The sequence below is a fragment of the Hypanus sabinus genome, chromosome 8, assembly GCF_030144855.1.
Source record: "Hypanus sabinus isolate sHypSab1 chromosome 8, sHypSab1.hap1, whole genome shotgun sequence".
NCBI classification, from domain to species: domain Eukaryota; kingdom Metazoa; phylum Chordata; class Chondrichthyes; order Myliobatiformes; family Dasyatidae; genus Hypanus; species Hypanus sabinus.
In genome coordinates, this window is record NC_082713.1 from 104,229,849 (window position 1) to 104,251,751 (window position 21,903).

General features: G+C 41.8%; 1 protein-coding gene across 1 annotated transcript in view; it reads right to left on the reverse strand.

Moving 5' to 3' along the window:
• LOC132397790 (chemokine-like protein TAFA-2) overlaps window positions 1–21,903 on the reverse strand; it is a 130,732-nt gene that overhangs the window by 92,845 nt on the left and 15,984 nt on the right. The window lies entirely within an intron of this gene.

Here is a 21,903-nt window from a genome sequence, read left to right on the forward strand (position 1 = left end):
GCAATGTTCTGGCATCCAGTCTCCTGTCAGACTCGCTGTTGTTTACTAATCCAAATTTCTTTTAAATGTTGAAATTGAACCCGCATCCACCACTTCGGGTAACAGTTCATTTCACACTGAGTGAAGAAGTTTTCCCCTCATGTTCCCCTTAAACATTTCACCTTTCACTCCGAGCCCATGACCTAGTTCTAGTCCCACCCAACCTCAGTGGAAAAAGCCTGCTTGCATTTGCCCTATCTATACCCCTCAGAATTTTCTATATCTCTATTAAATCTCCTCTCATTTATTTACACTCCAGGGAATAAAGTCCTAACTTATCAAATCTTTTGCTATAACTCCAGCCTTCAAGCCCAGCAACAGGTCATTTGGCAATTCATGTTATCAGAAGGCCTTTTCACACAACTAATCTGAGAAATTTAGAAATTGCTGTGAAACTATTAGGTTTTAAAAAAATACACAACTTTAATAAATTAATTTAAAACATTAGTATCAATTAAACTAAAAAAAGACATTTATCTCACTAATGTTGCCAATGATCCTGCACCAATGCGCAGTATGTAATAGAGTAAATGAGTAATGGGACTTAACAAGGGGCCAGGTGTGCCAGATTTAACCACCAGGAAACGCCATACTTCAGCACTATACTGTTCCCAATATTGTGGGGTTTTGGTCCATAGATCTCTGAAAGTGATGACACAAGTAGGTAGAGTGGTAAAACACCTAGGTATATTACTGTGTACAACTTTGGTTCGGCCAATATCATGTGCAGTTGTAGTTGTTCTCTTATATGCAGGACGTGGAGACTTTGGAAAGGGTAGAAGAGGTTCACTAAGGTGATGCCTGGGGCTGGAGTGTGTGGGTCTGTGTGTGTGCATGGGTAGACGGGTTGCTGGGTTGGTAGGTGAATGGGTGGGTGGGGGTGAGTTTTGCTGCTGTGTTTTTGGTGCTATTGTTCTGTTGCTGTTTGTGTTGTTCTGCTGAGCATCATGGGCACACTACGTTGATGCCGGAACAAGTGGCCACACTTAAGGGCTGCTCCGAGCACATCCTTATGTTGTGTTGGTTGTTAACACAAGTGACACATTTCCCTGTACACTTCAAACACATAATCAATAAGTGAATGTGGATCAGACAGACACAGGAACAGGCAGGGAATGGAGGGATATGGGTTGACCTAGTTCAGTCTGACATCATGGTCAACACTGTGGACTGAAGGAACTGTTCCTGTAAAGTTCTGTGTTCTCTGCCCTGCTGGCCTAACAGTGTTAGCTAGTAGTTCTCTATTGACCCACCATATAACGATCAGCATGATCTGCCCACACAATATAAATATCAAAATAATGCAATTGCATATTTGTAACACTGTGACCAGAGTGTATGGAGTGTCCAGGGAGGGGTAGCCTCTCTGGTGAAGGGGCTTGTCGTGTCCATTCTGGGGCAGCTCACTCACCTTTGGTCCCCACCGGACACTCAGCTCACACCTGTGGGTCCTGGTTTACTGTGCAACAGCGGCCATACCCCGGTACACCGCTTCGACAGGCAGGCTAAACCATGGGAGGGTAGCTGGCAGCCTCATATCTCGGTGAGATAGGGAGCATGCAAGTCAACCTTGGCGGACTGGGTGAATGAGATCTACAGTGAGATCCAACAGCCAGCTAAGTGGTTCTGCAACACCCCATAGACAGAGAAGAGCATGATATGGCACAGAAGACGTCACGGTCACCCACTGCAACCCAGGAAGATCCCAGTTTGTGACACTTGTTCGTATCACGAGACCTGGACTTCTGTGGTCGAGAGAATGGAACTGCTCCAGCGAAACAGCATTTCCACTTTAAAAACTCTCCTGCAGGGTTTCCTGTCATCATATGACATGATGGACAACCATCATTCTATTACAGAAGAAAGCACATCTCCTTTAAACTCTCACCTTAAATGTATGTCCTCTCATATTGGATTCAACCCTAGTAAAGGGTGTCAACTCTCTACTCCATCAGTTAAAAAAATTCAAAACCTGGTGTCAGGTTCCCCCTCAGCCTCCATCACTCCACAGTAAAAGAATATGCCAGCGACCCAGGTTCGCGTCCTGCTGCAGTTTTTACATTTTCCCATCACTGTGTGCTCCTCCTCCAGGTGCTCCGTTTCCTCCAACGTTATAAATTAAGTTGTGGGCATGCAATGTTGGCGTCGGAAGTATGGTGACACTTGCATGCTGCCCCTGTACATTTTCTGGCTGTGTCGGTCTTTGACGTATTTCACTGTATGTTTCGATGTTTTGATACTTATGCGTCAAGTGAAATTAAGCTAATCTTTAAGAACCTCTTCCTATAATACATGGCCATCTAATCCTCACCAGTAAAACAATTGGTGTTACTAACACCATTTTTAAAATTACTTCATTAACTTGAAAGCCACATAATTCTCTCCCTGATGTTCAAAATTTGTACTATGTAAAAGGGACGTAGTCAATCATTCACAGTACCAAGATTTTCCAATGATATGTTTTGGAGAGCTGGTCTACATTCCTTCAGGTACTACTTTAAACCAAAAAGAAAAAATCTGCCCAGGAGGATATTTAGTACCTCAAAATAGTTTTTTTAAAAATCAGAAATTTGTTCACTCTCGCAGAAAATTTTACTTTTGATCAATACAACAAAAAAAAGCTTTTTAACCTTTTCATTACCTTATATGGAACCTTACTAAGTGGCAAACATCTCTGATATCCCTACATAAGAGGTGCAATGCATAAAATTAATTGTAATTTGATAAATTAGTTCATTGGTGAACTGGTTTATGATTTTTGCACATAATGAGGTCCAGTGAAAATCTTGTCCATACAGATTAATTCATTACAACAGTGCTTTGAGGTAGCACACAGGAAAACAGTAACAGAGTACAGAATGAAGTGTTACAGTACGGAGAAAGGGCAGTGCAGAAAGACAATAAGGTACAACAAGATAGATTATGAAGTCAAGAGTCCATCTTATTGTAAAAGGGAACCATTCAATATTCTTAGAAAAGAGATAGGGAGGAATGTCTTTAGCCATGGGGTGGTGAATCTGTGAAATTCACTACCACAGGCAGCTGTGGAGGCCAGGTCATTGGGTTGAGGTTGATAGGTTCATGATTAGTCAGGGTGTGAAAGGTTATGAGGAGAAGGCAGGAGAATGGAGTTGAAAGGGATCAGCCATGATGAAATGGCAGAGCAGACCCAATGGTCTGAATGGCCTAATTCTGCTCCTAATTGTTATGGTCTTATGGTCTAAAGCAGAGCTGGAGGCTGTCCTTGAGCCTGGTGGTTTGTGCTGCAGGCTTTTGAACCCTCTGTCTGATGGAAGAGGGATAAAGAGAGAATGTCCACCAGGATAGTTGTGATTATTGGTTACTGAGGCAGCAAGAAGTATAGACAGAGGGAACCAGAGGCTGGTTTCTGTGAGGTGCTGAGCTGTGTCCGCACCTCTCTAGTTTCTTGCAGTCTTGGGCAGAACAAACGTCATAACGAGCCATGATGCATCAGGATAGAGTACATTCTATGGTGCATTGATAAAAATTGGTGAAGGTCAAAGGTGACATGCCAAATTTCTGGAGCAAATAGACACTGGTGAGTTTTCTTGGTTGTGTGTGGACCAGGACAGGCTATTGCGCAGTATACAAATTTACATCTGTTTCTCTTTCCCGTCATTCTTCTTTATATGAATTTTCTTCCTAGTGCTAGCTATTTCTGCTGTTATGTTAGAAATTGGATGACAGAAATCAAATAGCATTAATACTTTGCAGAGAAAGATTTCACAAAATTATACTGCAAAGGAAGCTGCTAACATTCCAGAGGCAATATTAACTGGCTCATTATGTATTACTATCAGTAACATAGCAACCTGTTCAAGATGGCACTTGACATGAACAAGCTCAATGAAAATTTGGCACAAGAAAAATACACACCTAGAAATGACATTTCCTCAACACTATCATAATGGAAATTCTTAAAAGCATGAGAGTATATTTGTCATTCTTAATTTAAAAACTGTGGTTTGCTTGACTTTGTAAGTGTTTCATCTATCCTACAAGTGCTGAATATATAGATAAGCCTTTTAACATTTACATAAATGTTTTAACCTGTATTTGAGCAGCTCACTTTGAAAAATTTTAAATGCAATAGTGGATTTTATATTCGCTACTCATAGTCTCAGACAATTAACATTGGTTCCTTGTCTGAACACCCTCAGAAACATTTACAACTAAGGTCAGGATTTCACTGAACTAATGAACTAAGACAAGTGTCATTTATTGGAATATAACCTCCCTATCAATCAAACTGGGAAAGATTTCAATTTCTCCTTCCACTAAAACAAAATTTCCCTCCCCCTCCCCTCTTCTGTTCTTCACTCTGGCCTCTTACCTCTTCTCACCTGCCTATCACTTCCACCTGGGACCCCTCCTCCTTCCCTTTCTCCTATGGTCTACTCTTCTCTCCTATCAGATTCCTTCCTCTCCAGCCCTTTACCTTTCCCACTCGATTGGCTTCGCCTATCACCTTCTACCTATCCTCCTTCCACCTATTTGTTCTGGCATCTTCCGCCTTACTTTCCTGTCCTGATGAAGGGTTTCAGTCTGAACCATCACCTATTTATTAATTTCCATAGAGGCTCCCTGACCTGCTGAGTTTCTTCAGCATTTGGCATGTGCTGCTTAAGATTTTTAATTCTGTCCTTTGAAAAGGTCACTGCAATGATATCACCACGCATCATCAGGATACACAAGTATCTGAACAAAAAAACACTGGTATTTCTCAGAGCTCACATGACACCTGGTGTATTTATACAATAGGTATTTCCCCCTACGATTTATACAGATTTTGCTATAACCATTCATACAATGCACTCTGAACTTGGTGATGGTGCATAGAAGATCCTGAGTAATCTGACATTATAGTTGGAATTGGGGACTGATTTACTATTTTCATATGTACCAAGAGTCAGTGAGAAGCATTGTTCGTGTGCCATCTGGACGGATCACTCCCTACCTAACTACATCGAGATAGAACAAAAGCAAAAGAATATAGAAGATGCAGCAATGTAACAGTTAAAGAGAAAGGGTCATTACAAGGTAAAATGAGCAAATGGGTTTAGATTTGTCTCACTTTCCATTCATACAGATCAATTCACTAAAACAGTGCAAAGTGAAACAATACAGAATGCAGAATGAAGTGTTTCAGCCATAAAGAAAGTGCAGTGCAGGTAGACAATAAGGTGCAAGGTAATTACAAGATAGATTATGAGGATTGTGTAGACTGAGAGGTCAAGAGTTCATCTTTATCATACAAGAGGTCAATTCAGGAGTCTTATATTAAAGCCACCAACCTAAGGTATGATAAAACTCTTATTTGAAATGATAGTTGCCAAGTTAATAGCAGTAATATTTTTCTCTAATAGTTCCAGAACTCAATCCACTGGGTCCACGCAATACGGAGTAAAAATATGTAGCTTCTCCGATTTACTGCTATGTATTGGAGTTGAAGGTGGGGGCAGAGGTATTAAAGGAAATGATATTATGATATTCTTCCTGGCTCCTTGTGACTTTTCAATTATTCCCCTTTATATTAGCTTGTTGTTTCTTTTTATAGAGCAATTCTGTATGGAAACAGGTGCTTCTGCATTACCCGTCCATACTGGCCACCTAGCAGAATCAGAATCAGGCTTATGATCACCGACGTCAGTCATGAAATTTGCTGTTTTGCAGCAGCACACAGTGAAATACGTAAATTACAATAAGAAATATTTGAAAAATTAAGTAAGTAGTGCAAAAATAGTGAGGTAGTGATCACCGGTTCATTGTCCATTCAGAAATCTGATGGTGGAGCTGTTCCTGAAACATTGAGTGTGTTTATCCTCTTGCCCATATTTGGCCAATATCCCTCAAACCTGTCTTCTACTTCTCTTTTAAACCTTGTGAACATACTGGGTTTGGAACTGGATTTGGTTTATTTTTGCCACATTTATTGAGATACAGGGAAAGGTTTTTTTTGCGCTGTTCATGACAATATAGAATAAAGTGCAACAGCTCTGTTCCCCCTCAGCTGCAGAGGTGCACGGCCACACAATAACTGAAATGCTTCTGTGCCTTTGTTGTCACCCAGCTGGAATGTTCTTTTATAAAATGTTAATATAACTTGAATTTATGCTAATATAGTTTTGCAATCTGTTAATATAATTGTGAAATAATAAACATACCACAACCTTTAAAACAATCTAGAATGTCAATGTATTTACATTGTCAGTATTTCAAGTTACAACACTGTTCCAAGTTGTAACGATCAACACAGAGTGGAAGTTGGTGAAGTTCCGTGCAGTTTTCAGGCCATGTAAAAATTTCCTGCTTGGAGCAATGGTTGGTCGGCGCAGCTGTTAAAAAAAAAAGTAGAGGGAACGTTGTGTAACAGCTGCAGAGAAACTGCCGTCAACTACTTTCTCTTTTCTTTTCCTTTTCCCTATCTTCATTTATCTTTTTTGTTTGGATGCCTCTTTTCTGTTTATTTTGGTGTAAAATACTAGGGAGTCTAGGCTTAGCAAACCTGCTCCCATTGTGTGAAGGACTAGGAACCAGAAGATGATAGGAAAATTAAACTTAAATGACAACACGAATGGTTATTAACCCTCAGCTGTCAGGCTCTTGAACCAAAGAGGATAACTTCACTTGCCCCATCCCTGAAATATTCCCACAACTAATAGTTTCACTTTCAAGGACCCTTCATCTCATATTCTTCATATTTATTGCTTATTTATTTATTATTATTTCTCTCTTTTTTATTTGCAGGTTGTTTCCATGCACGCTGGTTGAACAGCAAGTTAGTGTGGTTTTTAATTGATTCTATTATGGATTTATTGAGTATGCCACAGGAAAATGAATCTCAGGGTTGTATATGGTAACATATGTGTACTTTGAAAATAAATTTACTTTGCACTTTGAGCTTTGGAATGTGGAGGCAGAATCAATGAATTAATCATGCTTTTCAAAAGAGAACTGAACCAGATCTTGAAGGTTGAAGAAAAGACAATTTCAGGGCTACAAGGGAACGGCAGTGAAGCAGGATCAGCTGCATCAAACTCAAGAGTCAGAATGGACTCAAAGGACTGAATGACCTCATTCTATTCTGTTACCATCCTATGATTCCACTTTATTAGCTACTCCTTGTACCTAATGAAGTGGCCACTGAGTATTTACCCATGGTCTTCTGCTGCTGTAGCCCATCCACTTCAAGTTTTGAAATGTTGTGCATTCAGAAACACTGTTCTGCACACCACTGTTCTGTATGGTTACTTGTGTTACTGTCATCTTCCTGTCTCCTCTGACCTCTCTCATTAACAATGTGCTTTCACCTACAGAACTGATGCTCACTGGGTGCATTTTGATATTCACACCATTCCCTGTAAACTCCAGAGACAGTTGTGTGTGAAAATCCCAGGAAGATTAGCAGTTTCTGAAATACTCAAACCACCCTGTTTGACATGAAGATGTCCAGGTGTACCTAATGAAGTGGCCATTGAGTGTAGGTATATGCACTGCACTACACAGTCATTCATTGGTAGCCAGAACTTGAGTCGTAACAAGTCTCAGCTACCCCTTACACATCATAATAATCTGTTGAGATAATGGCTGCACAATAGAAAATGTAATGCCCTGGGTAAGATTTCTACTGCTACAGTATTTTATTTTAGCTGTTTCCTGTAAAGCAGTGTGTCCTGCGAGTAAGAATGTTTTGGCTTAGGCTAAAGATGAAGAGCCACGTTGCCCAATTTAGGAATGTTGTGTCAATCAATGATGGCTGTCTGGATTAGTGTTGTATCTTTCTGCCCAGTGGGATGCAAGAGAGCTGGGTGGGAAGAGTTTTCTGAAGCACAGTAGTCTGGTTTGGGGTCTCTCTGCAGGAGCTGTGAAGAAAAGAGCACCAGAGAAGATACCTGCAGGGTCCCATCTGAAGGGGAGACCCTAATGCAAGGAGTGCTTTGTGAGACAAAAGATTCCAAGAAGAGAAATTCTACCTGTGGCTGGTGATGAGTAAAGTGATACACCCAGCTACTACAGAAACGAGCTCCGAAGTTTATGTGCACATTTATACTGGTTTAAATGTAATTGGCCCTTTTATCTTCCCTTTCTTTTCCTGTTAACTGTTTGATAAAGTTGAAAACTTGATAAGTATGCTTTCTTTATCATTTTAAGCTGACGTAATTTCTTGGCAACCAAAAATTGTGAGCGGGGAGTATTTACACAGCATTTGCTACAATCAATATTCCTTAATCGGAACATCCCAATTTTCCCAATTTATACCAACCCTAGACATATATATTTTTTCTGAAAGATGGCCTCCTCACCACTGAGTCACATGGCTTTCAGCAGATCTAGCTAATGAGCCAAGTTTGTATACAAGCCCCAGTGAAGGGGTTTCATCAAATTACTTTGCAGAATAATGCATATAACCCTCCAAACACCAGCAGATTTAAAATCCCTAGTCTGAGAAGTATAGCTTAGAGTCACAAACACACAAGCAGCTCCTTCTCACGTGTATGTCTTCCTTTCTCATTGGACAGCAGAATTTGTTCCATTAATGATTTTTCTCAATATATTTATCTGTCTTATATTGCTCATTGTTACGCAAGACAAATCAGTTTGCATTTAAACATATCTGACATTAATATGGAGCAACTTGGGCGAAGGACGAGACTGCAGAGTGTTTTAATTGACTTTTTCTAAAACTGTATAGGGAATTCACAAAACTCATCCAGGTAAATTACTCACTGAGGGTTTCAAATTTTTTTAAAAAATTAAGAAGTTAGCAATAAGAAGGTAATTCAACTGAAACCTTTTCATGGAAAGGGTAATGGGCTGTGGAATAGGTTGAAAGAAAGATCAGTGAAGTGTAATGTGTATCACAAAAGTAAGGAGGAATTGCACTGAGGTAGTACCTCATCATTTCATCAGGAGTTCCCAAAGCACTTCTCACTCAGTATGGTACTGAGAGAACAAAGGGAGACATCCTGCAGGTGACTTGACTTATAACTGAGCTGCTTGAACCATGTGACTTATTTTATCTTTTTTGTCCTTTGTACTTTCATTGCTTTTCTTTTCCTATACAAACTCTAATCATTCCTTTACTTTATTTTTCATTTAATACATTTTTCCTGCCGCCAGCCGGTGGTGTAGTGAACAGTCCAGGTTCGAATCCAGCCAGCACCTTGCACGCTTTCCATCCATGCTGGGCTGAGTATAAGCTAGCAACTTGGCCTCATAAAAGAAGTCAAATGCTACGGAGATGGAAAAAGTGCCACAGGATGCGACACAAGGTGAAAAAAGAAACAACATTTTTCCCAAATATTTTAATTATTGTAGTTCCTTTTCTAAGATATTAAGACCAGAATTTTCTTTCTGGTTTTGTTTTGTCTTACTTTCCTAATCAAGAAGCTGAGCTTTAATTGTCACCTCTACACCGAAACATATGGTGGAATGCATTGATTGTGTCAACAGCCAAAGCAGTCTAAGTATGTGCAGGGGGCAGCCCACAAGCATCACCATACTTCTGGCACCAACAGAGCATGCCAACAACTTACTAACCCTAACATGTATGTCTTTAGACTGTGGGAGGAAGTGCAGAGAACCCAGGGGAAACATGGGGGAAATGACAAACTCCTTACGGACATCTATGGGAATAGAACCTCAGTCTTCCAATCACTGAAACTGTAAAGTATTAGGCTAACCACTACATGACCACAAAGAACTAGATGCAGAAGTTGGCCACCTCTACCCTGGCTGATCCTGTACCTTACATCTATTTTCCTGCCTGATCTGTAAGCCCTTTGATTTCTCATTATTAGCTTCAGATTCAGAACTGAGCAGTCACGACACTTCAAGATAGGGGATTTCTGATGAAGGACCTGCAACCTGAAATATTGACTCTGTTTCTCTTCCTATAGACAAGGCCAGACTTGCTAAATATTTCCACCATTTTCTGTTTTTGCTGTAGACTGTTTCACTGTACTGCATACGTCTTTGCAAAAAAAAGTCTCTACATCCCAGTCGACTGAGTCCCTAGACAGCTCATCTTTGTTCTAGTCTCTCCAACTAAAGGAAATAGTCTTTCTCTCTCCTCTCGAAAATGTAAGAGATTTCCTAACTGTTGTGATATCATTTATTTAATGCATTTCTTGTGTTTTTCTCATTTTTACAGAATTTTGTTTTTTTTTTCACTTTTAGAAGAGAGCATAATAGACAAATCAAACAGTCCCGAGGCTATGTCAAGAGACAGAACACTGCCTGCATAAAATTGCTTTTAATGTTCTCACCAGCATCTAGGCAGTAAATGAAACATTCAGAGGTTTCACTATGGATTGTATTGTCAACTGGTGAGAGAGTTAGGAAAGCATTTTTCTTTATTTACCTTCTGTTACAGTTACAGTATGATCACAGTATGATCCGTTCACAGAACCTGCAGTCGGTTGGATTACCTTAGCATTCTGAAGCTCATTTATTTGAATAGAGATTTTATAGACTTGAGAAGAAACATTAAGAATGTAAATTATATCCTGTTTAATTATTTGGGGTTATTTTAATGTTTTCAACTGTAAAAAATGTCTTTAGTGTTTTGGTGGCTTTTTTTAAAAATCCTAATTATTTTTGACATTTATTTGATTGTAATTGCTTTCAAATATTAGAGCAATTGAGAAATCTTCTGACAGATGGCAGAGCTAAGAGTATCTTTTTCATAGATGTTGTAGACGTTACTTGATGTGGTCCACCTTCAAGGCCTAATTATAATGCCACTGATCAGGGTCTCACTGAATAAGTTCTGAACACCTCTGGCCAGAAAAACCAGACTTTCGAATACAAACCACAGAAGGATCTAACCTGGAGAATGAATGTGGAGGAAAGGTGCCTCCATCAAGTTTCAGTTGATGTTGGTTGAGGGGTGAATGAACAGAGCAGTCTTTGCTCTGCTGTTTGTCTTGTATCTTACACTGGTTTAATATCTGGCAGAGTGAACTTCTAACAGTTCAGCTAGCCCTGAGTATTGAACAAGCACGTACAAACACTGGAAGAATGCAACAGCTCCCAAGGGCCTGGGCTGCTGTTTGTAGGTCAGGCAGTAATTATGGAGGGGAATAAGCAGTTGATGTTCCGGGCCTAAATTACTCATCAGGGCTGGAAAGGGAAGGAGCAGAAACTCAAATAAGGAAGTGGGGGAGGGTGGAATAGTAACTGACAAGTGATAGGTGAAATCAGGCGAGGGGGAAGATGGGTTGGTGGGGAGGCAAAAGGGCTGAAGAGAAGGAATCTGATAGGAGAGGACAGTGGAGCTTGGAATAAAGGAAAGGAGAGGAACCAGAGGGAGGCGATGAAGAGATGAAGAGAAGAGAAGGGGTGAAAGGGCAGCCAGAACAGGAGTGGAAAAATTGAGAGGGGCAAAAGATGAGCCTCAGCCAAACTGTTTATTGCCCCTCACTGACACCGCCTGGGTTGTTGAGTTCCTCCAGCACTTTGGTTGTGGCCTCGTGTTGTGCCACTATGTGGGACATGGAAAAAAGGCAGTCACTGCCAAGCTCAGGTAATAGTTACAAGTCAACGACAGAGATAATTAGGAAAACAACTATTCCTATTCTTAACATAGAATGGATTCATTTCTTCTCCATGTGTGGGGAAAGAAATGTAACATTGAATCTGTCATTTTGGTAGATTTATGGTGAAATGATATTACCACAGGAAAACAAAGCCTTGATGAACATAGTGCTTATATTTCTGTTGTCATTCACTTTGAGGAATTTACCTCCCATCAAAATGTTGAATGTATGAATGAGTCTCGGAATCAGAGCAGAAGAACACAAGTTGCACCAATGGTGACAAATGTCCCGATTTAACCAAATGTCAACAGGAAAACAGAATCACTGAAGGCCTTCATCAGTCAGATTTTTCTTTGAAATTTGCTGTCACATTTTCATCCTATTCAGAAGAAAAGCTACAAGCTGTCAGTCACTGGCCTGGTCTACCGGGACATCATCAGCAAAAAAATCCCAGTCCAGCTACATTTGAAAGCAACTCAACCAAAGGAGTTGATACAACACACATTTACAGAACAAAATGACAACAGAAAGAAAGGAAAGTGAAGAAGAAATCTCTCTGTGGCTGGAATGTAGACTTCCTGTTTCAATAATCAAAGGTGCAGATTTCAATAGAATCTCTAATGATCTTTCTTTTCAAGCGCAAATGAGTTACTAAATATAGCGGGACATAGTGTCATAGAGTCATGCAGTATGGAACAGGCCTCTTAGCCTAAATGGCCCAGGCCAACCAAGATTCCCACAGAGCCTATTTATGGGACATATTTCTAACAAGGAGATTTGCAATCAAAGTATGCTTTGTTCCAGCTTAAAATGAGCTCATTTATAAAATAACTTTCACTAATCTATTTTCACCCAAAAGAATTGGATACCTGAGAAATTATACAATAGGTGGCAGGTTTTTGAGTTAGAGGAGACTTCAGAGAAACTACAGTGAATGTGTTAGCACAACTCATGGATAAGTGGTATGAAACATCCAAATGTTTTTGTTAATGAAGCTTATTTATTTTGGATTAACTTTGTTAGAAGTTACAGAAGGAGAAATGCTAATTATTAATAGTGCTCCATGGTATTAGAATTCTGGGTTTAGCTGCACTTGAAAATTGATAAACAGTAATTTAAAAGATACTTTTGAAGAATTGAAGTTTGTGACATTTATAAGCACAGAGAACAAAACAAAAGAGGTTATTAACTTCCTCCTTTCGATTCACTTACAAAACCAATATGCTGAAGAAACTAATATATCCATTTTCCTTTGAGTTCAGCTCTCCTCTCAATAAGTGATATGAGAATACTGGCAATAAATGCTCTCTCAAAGTTAAACTCCACTACAAAGACAAAAGAGACCACAGCTACTGGAACTGGATCAACAAACAATTTGCTGGTAGAACTCAGCCAGTCAAACAGCATCTGGGACAGGAAAAGAATTGTTGACATTTTGGATCAGGTGTAAGAATGGAGAGGCAAGATCATCAGTGTAAAGAGCAGTGGTAAGAAAGGATTTCAGGATTGGTGGTGTAGACTGAGGAGTGTTTTGAGAAAGCAGTTAGGTAGGAAAAGGAGGTGAGCAGGGGTGGAGTTGAATGTCAGTGGCAGATCAATGACTGAAGAAAGTAGACTAAGAGAGGGAGGATAAAGGGGGAAGCAAGGTAGTGGGGGTGTGGATGGAGGAAGAAAATCATAAACGCAATAAATTCCACAGATGCTGGAAATCCAGAGTAACTTGCACAAAGTGCTGGAGCAACTCAGAAGGATGTATGGAGAAGAGTAGACAGCTGAGGTTTTGGGCCAAAACCAATCATCCAGACTCTTTAAAAAAAAAGCAGAGAACTTCTAGGCCTTCACAATGGGGAATAGAGATGTATAGAGACTAGACATCACTGGTAAAAATGAGGTGAACAGGGCCAGGGAACTTTAAGTAATGGAAGTGATCAAGAGTGTGTGAAGTGCCATGGATGTAGGTAGCAAGGGTCTAAACCAATAGGGGCAAAATGGAGTTGAGGTACGTGGACATGTGTCCAGTGGGGCAGGAGCAGGCAGAAATAACGGGGCTACCCAGACAGTCAGGTTTGTGGATCTTGGGTCAGAGGGAGAAGTGAGAAGTGTGGGGTAAGTGGGGGCATGGGTTGGAGTGTGGAGATAGAAGACGATCAGCAATGCAGTGAGGTGAGAGTGAGAGAGGTGAATAGGAGTTGGATCCAGTAGAGTAGTGGTTAGCACAATGCTTTACAGTACCAGTGACCTGGGTTCAATTCCCATCACACGGTAGTGTAGTGGTTAGCACAATGCTTTACAGTACCAGTGACCCGGGTTCAATTCCCATCACACGGTAGTGTAGTGGTTAGCACAATGCTTTACAGTACCAGTGACCCGGGTTCAATTCCCATCACACGGTAGTGTAGTGGTTAGCACAATGCTTTACAGTACCAGTGACCCAGGTTCAATTCCCATCACACGGTAGTGTAGTGGTTAGCACAATGCTTTACAGTACCAGCGACCTGGGTTCAATTCCCATCGCTCGGTAGTGTAGTGGTTAGCACAATGCTTTACAGTACCAGTGACCCGGGTTCAATTCCCATCACACGGTAGTGTAGTGGTTAGCACAATGCTTTACAGTACCAGTGACCCGGGTTCAATTCCCATCACACGGTAGTGTAGTGGTTAGCACAATGCTTTACAGTACCAGTGACCCGGGTTCAATTCCCATCGCTCGGTAGTGTAGTGGTTAGCACAACATTTTACAGTACCAGTAACCCGGGTTCAATTCCCATCACACGATAGTGTAGTGGCTAGCACAATGCTTTACAGTACCAGTGACCCAGGTTCAATTCCCATCACACGGTAGTGTAGTGGTTAGCACAATGCTTTACAGTACCAGTGACCCAGGTTCAATTCCCATCACACGGTAGTGTAGTGGTTAGCACAATGCTTTACAGTACCAGTGACCCAGGTTCAATTCCCATCACACGGTAGTGTAGTGGTTAGCACAATGCTTTACAGTACCAGTGACCCAGGTTCAATTCCCATCACACGGTAGTGTAGTGGTTAGCACAATGCTTTACAGTACCAGTGACCCAGGTTCAATTCCCATCACACGGTAGTGTAGTGGTTGGCACAATGCTTTACAGTACCAGTGACCCAGGTTCAATTCCCATCACACGGTAGTGTAGTGGTTAGCACAATGCTTTACAGTACCAGTGACCCAGGTTCAATTCCCATCGCTCGGTAGTGTAGTGGTTAGCACAATGCTTTACAGTACCAGTGACCCGGGTTCAATTCCCATCGCTCGGTAGTGTAGTGGTTAGCACAATGCTTTACAGTACCAGTGACCCAGGTTCAATTCCCATCGCTCGGTAGTGTAGTGGTTAGCACAATGCTTTACAGTACCAGTGACCCAGGTTCAATTCCCATCGCTCGGTAGTGTAGTGGTTAGCACAATGCTTTACAGTACCAGTGACCCAGGTTCAATTCCCATCACACGGTAGTGTAGTGGTTAGCACAATGCTTTACAGTACCAGTGACCTGGGTTCAATTCCCATCGCTCGGTAGTGTAGTGGTTAGCACAATGCTTTACAGTACCAGTGACCCAGGTTCAATTCCCATCGCTCGGTAGTGTAGTGGTTAGCACAATGCTTTACAGTACCAGCGACCCAGGTTCAATTCCCATCACACGGTAGTGCAGTGGTTAGCACAATGCTTTACAGTACCAGTGACCCAGGTTCAATTCCCTTCACACGGTAGAGTAGTGGTTAGCACAATGCTTTACAGTACCAGCGACCCAGGTTCAATTCCCATCACACGGTAGAGTAGTGGTTAGCACAATGCTTTACAGTACCAGTGACCCAGGTTCAATTCCCATCACACGGTAGTGTAGTGGTTAGCACAATGCTTCACAGTACCAGTGACCCAGGTTCAATTCCCATCACACGGTAGTGTAGTGGTTAGCACAATGCTTTACAGTACCAGCGACCCAGGTTCAATTCCCATCACACGGTAGTGTAGTGGTTAGCACAATGCTTTACAGTACCAGTGACCCAGGTTCAATTCCCATCACACGGTAGTGTAGTGGTTAGCACAATGCTTTACAGTACCAGTGACCCAGGTTCAATTCCCATCACACGGTAGTGTAGTGGTTAGCACAATGCTTTACAGTACCAGTGACCCAGACTCAGCTCCCACCCGCTGCCTGTAAGGAGCTTGGACATTCTCTCAGCGACCATGTCGGTTTCCTCCGGGTGCTCCGGTTTCCTCCCACAGTCCAAAGATGTACCCATTGGTAGGTTAATTCGTCATTGTAAATTGTCCTTTGATTAGACTAGAATGAAATCGGAGTTTGCTGAGCAGCATGGTACAAAAAGCCACACTGTGTTGAAAAAGAAAAGAACTCCTGAATAAAGAATGTCCCAATCTCAGTACAATAGCTGAAATGAGAATCACACCTGTTGGGGAAAAGCCAAAAACGCAGTGTTCCAGAGTGAACATTGCCCCTGGCATCTCAGATCCATTGCTCAGTGACAGGACATCATAAAACAATGTTCTTTTTAAATCCCTGCCACATATCAAAGTACAGAACAATACTTCCATGGGCAATTATTCAAGAATTCAGTGCAGTTATTCACACAACCTCTGAATCACTAAATGTTCTTCGGTCTGGGCTTGTTGTTGAGTTAAATCTATAAATATAATCATCTCAAAGTTCACAGGGAAGATATTATCTCCTATTTGCTTACACAGGGCCCGTAGCCTTGGAATACAAAGCAGCATTTTTGAGATGTTAAAATGGATTCAGCAATTCACTTCTGCTGTTTCAGAAAGCTCCAAAAATGCAAACTTCATTAGTGGCCATGCCAAAATAGTGCTAATCGATTCCCACATGTAACATTACCCTGCCTCGGGGTAGTGGCCAATGAGAGTCAAAATTTCCATATTAATAGCTCTTCTCACAGCCATAATTTCAGGAAGTAGCCCATTCACTGGCACACCTTAATAACCTAGCAATTTTACGGAAATTGCTGGAGTCCTGGAGCATAGGAGAATGAGGGGAGATCTTTATTTATTTATTTAGAGACACAGCATGCAATTAGCCCATCTGGCCTTTGCACCCCCCAACAACCAAATTAACACTAATCTAACCACAGGACAATTTACAACCTACCCAACATGTCTTTGAACGATGAGAGGAAACCTGAGGAGCTGGGGAAATCCCCACACGTTCCACAGGGATCCTTGGAGAATGGCACTGAAGTGCAACTCCAATGGCCAAAACACCCACCTATAAAATTTTGAGAGGTTTACACAGGGTAATGAATGTGGGCTTTTTCCCCTTCAGGTTAGATGAAGCTAGATCAGGCATGGGCAAACTACGGCCTGCTTTTTAATCCGGCCCGCAGAACTTGATGAAATTATATTAATAAACCTTGTTAACGTTTTTTCCCCGCAATTCTGGCATTTTCCCAATAGATGACGCACTCTATATACATTTGTGGCGACCCATTTCCTGGCACATCCGAACCGGCTCACAATTAGCCAGCGTTCTGGCTAAGGGAGATAGCCTACGGGGATTTGCGAGCACAGAGCTTTGGAGCCTCTGTGCCACAGGGGGCAGGTTGAGGGAGGCTTAAAAGTGAGGCTGGGGATTTCAAATAAAGTTTTTTTCTTCGACTGCTGTTACCGACTCCGTGTCATAATTTTAGCGCTGCGTGTAGCACACCGCTACACATTGACCTTTGTTGAGGTGCAGCGTATTACTCCACATTTGCGCTTTACTCTTTGGTCGGCTCGACCTATTTGTGTGAACAGGCGTTCAGCGTCATGAACATCAACAAAGCCAGCCACAGATCCAAGTTAACTGACCAACACTTCAGATCCATGCTGAGAATCGCCACAGCAAAGCTAAATCCAGACTGTGATGCGCTGGCTAAAAAGGGAGACCAACAACACTGTTCCCACTGAAATTAAAAATAAGTTTCTTTGTTGTGTTATGTAAAAAATGCATTTGAAAATATTTTTTTCAATAAGCCTTACATGTTACATGTCATTTCTGTTAAGTGATGGAAATGAGTAGTGCGCAGCTACACATACGTTCTCAAAATAAAAAATGCGCTCCAGATCACATAATGCGCTCCGCATACTGGCGCACTCTCACTGTTCTGTCCTTGTGCTGGTCGTTGTTGAGTTTTGGCACAGGGGACAATTGAATAAGAAGGAGCAGGACAAGTAGACCTGCATCTCCTACCGTTTTTGAAATAAAGACAGTCAGGAGGAGAGTGATGATGATAATATCTTGAAGGATAACAGAATTTTCAGTGCTTTAAAATAATAACTGTTGCTATTAGAAAAAGCTGTATTTTATTCATTTAATTTTCAGTGTTTTAAAAGTCATTTCAATAAATAGCTAAATACGATGGGACTTCAAAGACAGATATTTTGTTGTAATGCATTTGTTCATTTTCAATTTAAATTAAAGCACATGTTTTCTACATATCCCATGATATTTTATTTTCTCTTATGAGGTGTATTACCAAAACACTCCTGGTCCGGCCCCCCTGTCAAATTTTAGAATCCTTTGTGGCCCACAAGTCAAAAAGTTTGCCCACCCATGAGCTAGATCTAGAGGTCATAGGTTTGGGGTGAAAGATGAAATATTCAGGGGGATTTGGAGGGGGATCTTTTTCACTCAGAGTGGGGAACAAGTTGCCAGTGGAAGTGGAGGATACAGGTTCAATTGCAATATTGAAGAGAAGATTGAAAAGGTAGAGAGGGGTATGGTCCAGGTGCAGGTAGGCTGGACCAGACCAACATGGACCAACTGAGCCAAAAGGCTTGTTTCTATGCTGCCATGCTCTATAATGCAGAGTAACTTTATCAGAGCATGGTAAAATGCCAAAGATAGATAGGTCAGAGTAGAGTGGGAAGGTAGACCAACAAAGGCTGAAGTAATATCAAGGAACAGTGTCTCATCTTCCTACTAGGTGCATTACTTTTCTCTCTCTGCAGGTGCTGCCTGTTCTATTGAATATCACAATCAGAATCAGGGTTATTATCACTGACATTTGCCGTGAACTTTGCTGTTTGTGGTGACAGTACAGTGCAATATATTTTTAAAAAATCAAATTACCGACACAAATAGTGCAAAGAATGACTAATGCGGTAGTGTTCATGGTCTGTTTAGAAACCTAATGCCTCATTAGGTGCCTACTCTACATTGGTGAGACCCGTTGTAAATTGGGGAAATGCTTTATCGAACACCTCTGCTCCATCTGCCAAAAGTGTAACTTCCCCGTGACCAAACATTTTAATTCCAATTCCCATTCCAGTTCTGACATTAGTCCGTGATCTCCTCTTGTGCCATGATGTGGCCACCCTCAGGGTGGAGGAGCAACACCTTGTATTCCATCTGGGTAGCCTCCAACCTGATGGCATGAACATCGATTTCTCTTATGGTTAAAATAACTTCCCTTCCCATAGCCTCTTCTTCTATTCTCTACTTTGGCCTCTTACCTCTGCTCACCTGTCTAACACCTCCCCCAGGTCCCCTCCTCCTTTCCTTTCTCTTATGGTCCACTCCCCTGTCCTATCAGACTCCTTCCTCTCCAGCTTTTTACTGTTCCCACCCACCTGGCTTCACCTATCATCTTCGAGCTATCCTTCTTCCCCTCCCCACCCCTTCTTGTTCTGGTATCTTTCTCCTTCTTTTCCACTCCTGAAGAAAGGTCTCGGTCAGAAACATCAACTGCTTATTCATTTCCATCGATGCTGCCTGACTTGCTGAGTTCCTCCAGCATTTTGTGTGTGTAGCTTTGGATTTCCAGCATCTACAGAACCTCTTGTGTGTTCTTGCCTGGTAACTCAGTAGCAGTGCGATAATGCAAGTTGAATATGATATTCTCCTAAGGGGCTGTCTCGGGTGGATTCACTTAATGGACAGCACACATGTATGACTTTGTTTAACGTGGGGAGGATGATACCCAGGCAGCCGCTGCCCTGTCCTTGACAGATTGGGTCAGGGTCCAGTGGCATGGAATGCAAGATGGCTGGGACCCTTCACTGCTGCAGCTTTCCGTCTCCTTCACTACCGTTGTGATGTGCCATCGTCTTCCACCAGCTCCGCCACTGAGGTCTTGCTTGGGTCAAGCACCTCTGCTCCATCAGCAAAAGCAGAATTTCCCGGTGGCCAAACATTTTAATTCTGACTCCCATTCTCATTCCAACATGTTGGTCCATGGCCTCCTCTTGTGCCATGAAGAGGCCACTCTCAAGGTGGAGAAGCAACACTTTACATTCCAACCTGACAGCATGAACGTGTATTTCTCCTTCCGGTAAAATATTTTTGCTTCCTCACACCTTCCCCCCACCTTTTTAGCCTGACTGCTTCCTCCTTCCTTTCCAGTTCTGAAAAATACAGTCAACTGTTTATTCCTCTCCAAAGCTGCTGCCAGACCTGATGAGTTCCTTCGGCATTTTGTGTGTGTTGCTTTGGATCGCTCTTTGTCTGGAACCTCCTCCTTGACCTTACCACCACGGGTAACCCTATCAGGAGCTAATCTCCAGACAGTCCTGCCGCTTGGATCTCAGGAACTCAGAAGCCTCTCCACCATGACAAGGTCCTTGGAGAAGCTGGTAATTCAGATCCTGCCTTCCACCCACAGTACGTCCATCGACTGTACCTGAGCTGGTGAACTTATGCTGCTGTGAGACTTTCAGAGACGTTGGAATATTCAGGTCCGAGAGAGAAGCATTAATTAGCATTAGCAGCACTACCAGTGGTTGACACCATGACGTCAGTGATGACATCACAATTCAGTGAATGATGTCATGACATCAGGGACCGACATCATGTATCGCCTACAGTACTCCCCATATCTAGCAGCCATGTCTGAAAGCTCTTATGCATTGAGCTGTTGCACATGATTGGCTGATTAGATATTTGCATTAACAAGCAGATGTGGAGGTGTACCTAATAAAGTGTCCACTGTGTGTACATACCCCTTGCTGAGGTATGGTGGTCAATGGGTAAGGATGACAGCTTTCCTTCCCAAAAGGACATCAGTAGATGCAATCTAACCCACAGCCACCTGCATACAACCATTGTAGCTTTAACAAGGATAACCTCCAAGTGCATTAAATTTCTAATGAATCTTAAGCTGTAATTCCAATGATATTGCAATTCAACTGTTCAAAAGATTAGAAAATCAGATGTATCTTTTCAACAATTCAGCACTTCCAAGATATCCATTATTGGTGCTAGCTCTCTATTAACATGGCTTCAAATTCTCCAGCTGCAAGATGAGGTTTTTTTTGTCGGTGAGGTGAGGGGAATTATTGCTCGCTGCCACTTATGCGAGGGTGGGAGAGGAGCTGGGGGGGGGGGGCTTTGGCGTTCTAACATTTAACTGTCACTCATTCTTTGGGGCACTTCTCTGTTTTCATGGATGGTTGCGAAGAAAAAGCATTTCAGGATGTATATTGTATACATTTCTCTGACATTAAATGTACCTTTGAAACCTTTGAACTTGTCTGCAGATCAGTAGTCCCAATTTCTACACACTAGTCTCCAAAAGAGGTCATAACCTTTTGTGTTAGAGTATTTGCGTCATCAATTGCATTAGGCTCTCAATGAGAGAGTTCATTCCGACAACAGAAAGCATGGTTTCAATTCTCAAATGGCTCCAAAAATTCTTGTCATTTCTTTCCTTTTCGGGGCTTAATCAAATGTTAACGATTAACCTGTTATACATCAAATTATTCATTCCCTTTAACACCTGGCTTAGGACAGAGCAAGTGATTAATTACTGTCCAGTACTGATATAGTAACACATTTTAAAATGTTATTGTAATAAAAAATATCAGTGAATAAACAGGTTGCTTTAAGAAACCTCATAGTAAACAGATTGAACATAAACATCCTTGGCCCAATAAAGGCACCTTCATTCTGAAAGACAAATCCTCCCCTTCTGCCCACAAGGAAGAGTTGGTCTGGCTACAGCTGGCTCCTTTCCATTGCTAGGAGTTGCTTCTTGAGTGCCCTTTCTTTTACAGTTTGACCGCTTAATACTGAGCGCTTATTTACATAATTCCTTAATTAAAGAAGGGAACATAGTTTTAAGGAGGGCAGAGTAAAGTCAAGATGGTGCTAAACGGCGACTCCTTTTCTTGCATCTTCAGAAACAGCTCTATTTCTATCTTTGATATCTCCTTTCCCTTTCAGGTTCTTCTGAAGACCCTGCCCTGGAGTTACACTCTGACTTTGGTACCCTGCAGAAATGGGACCCGCTCTCTGGGCTTCAAGGCCGGCCGCTTTTTGATA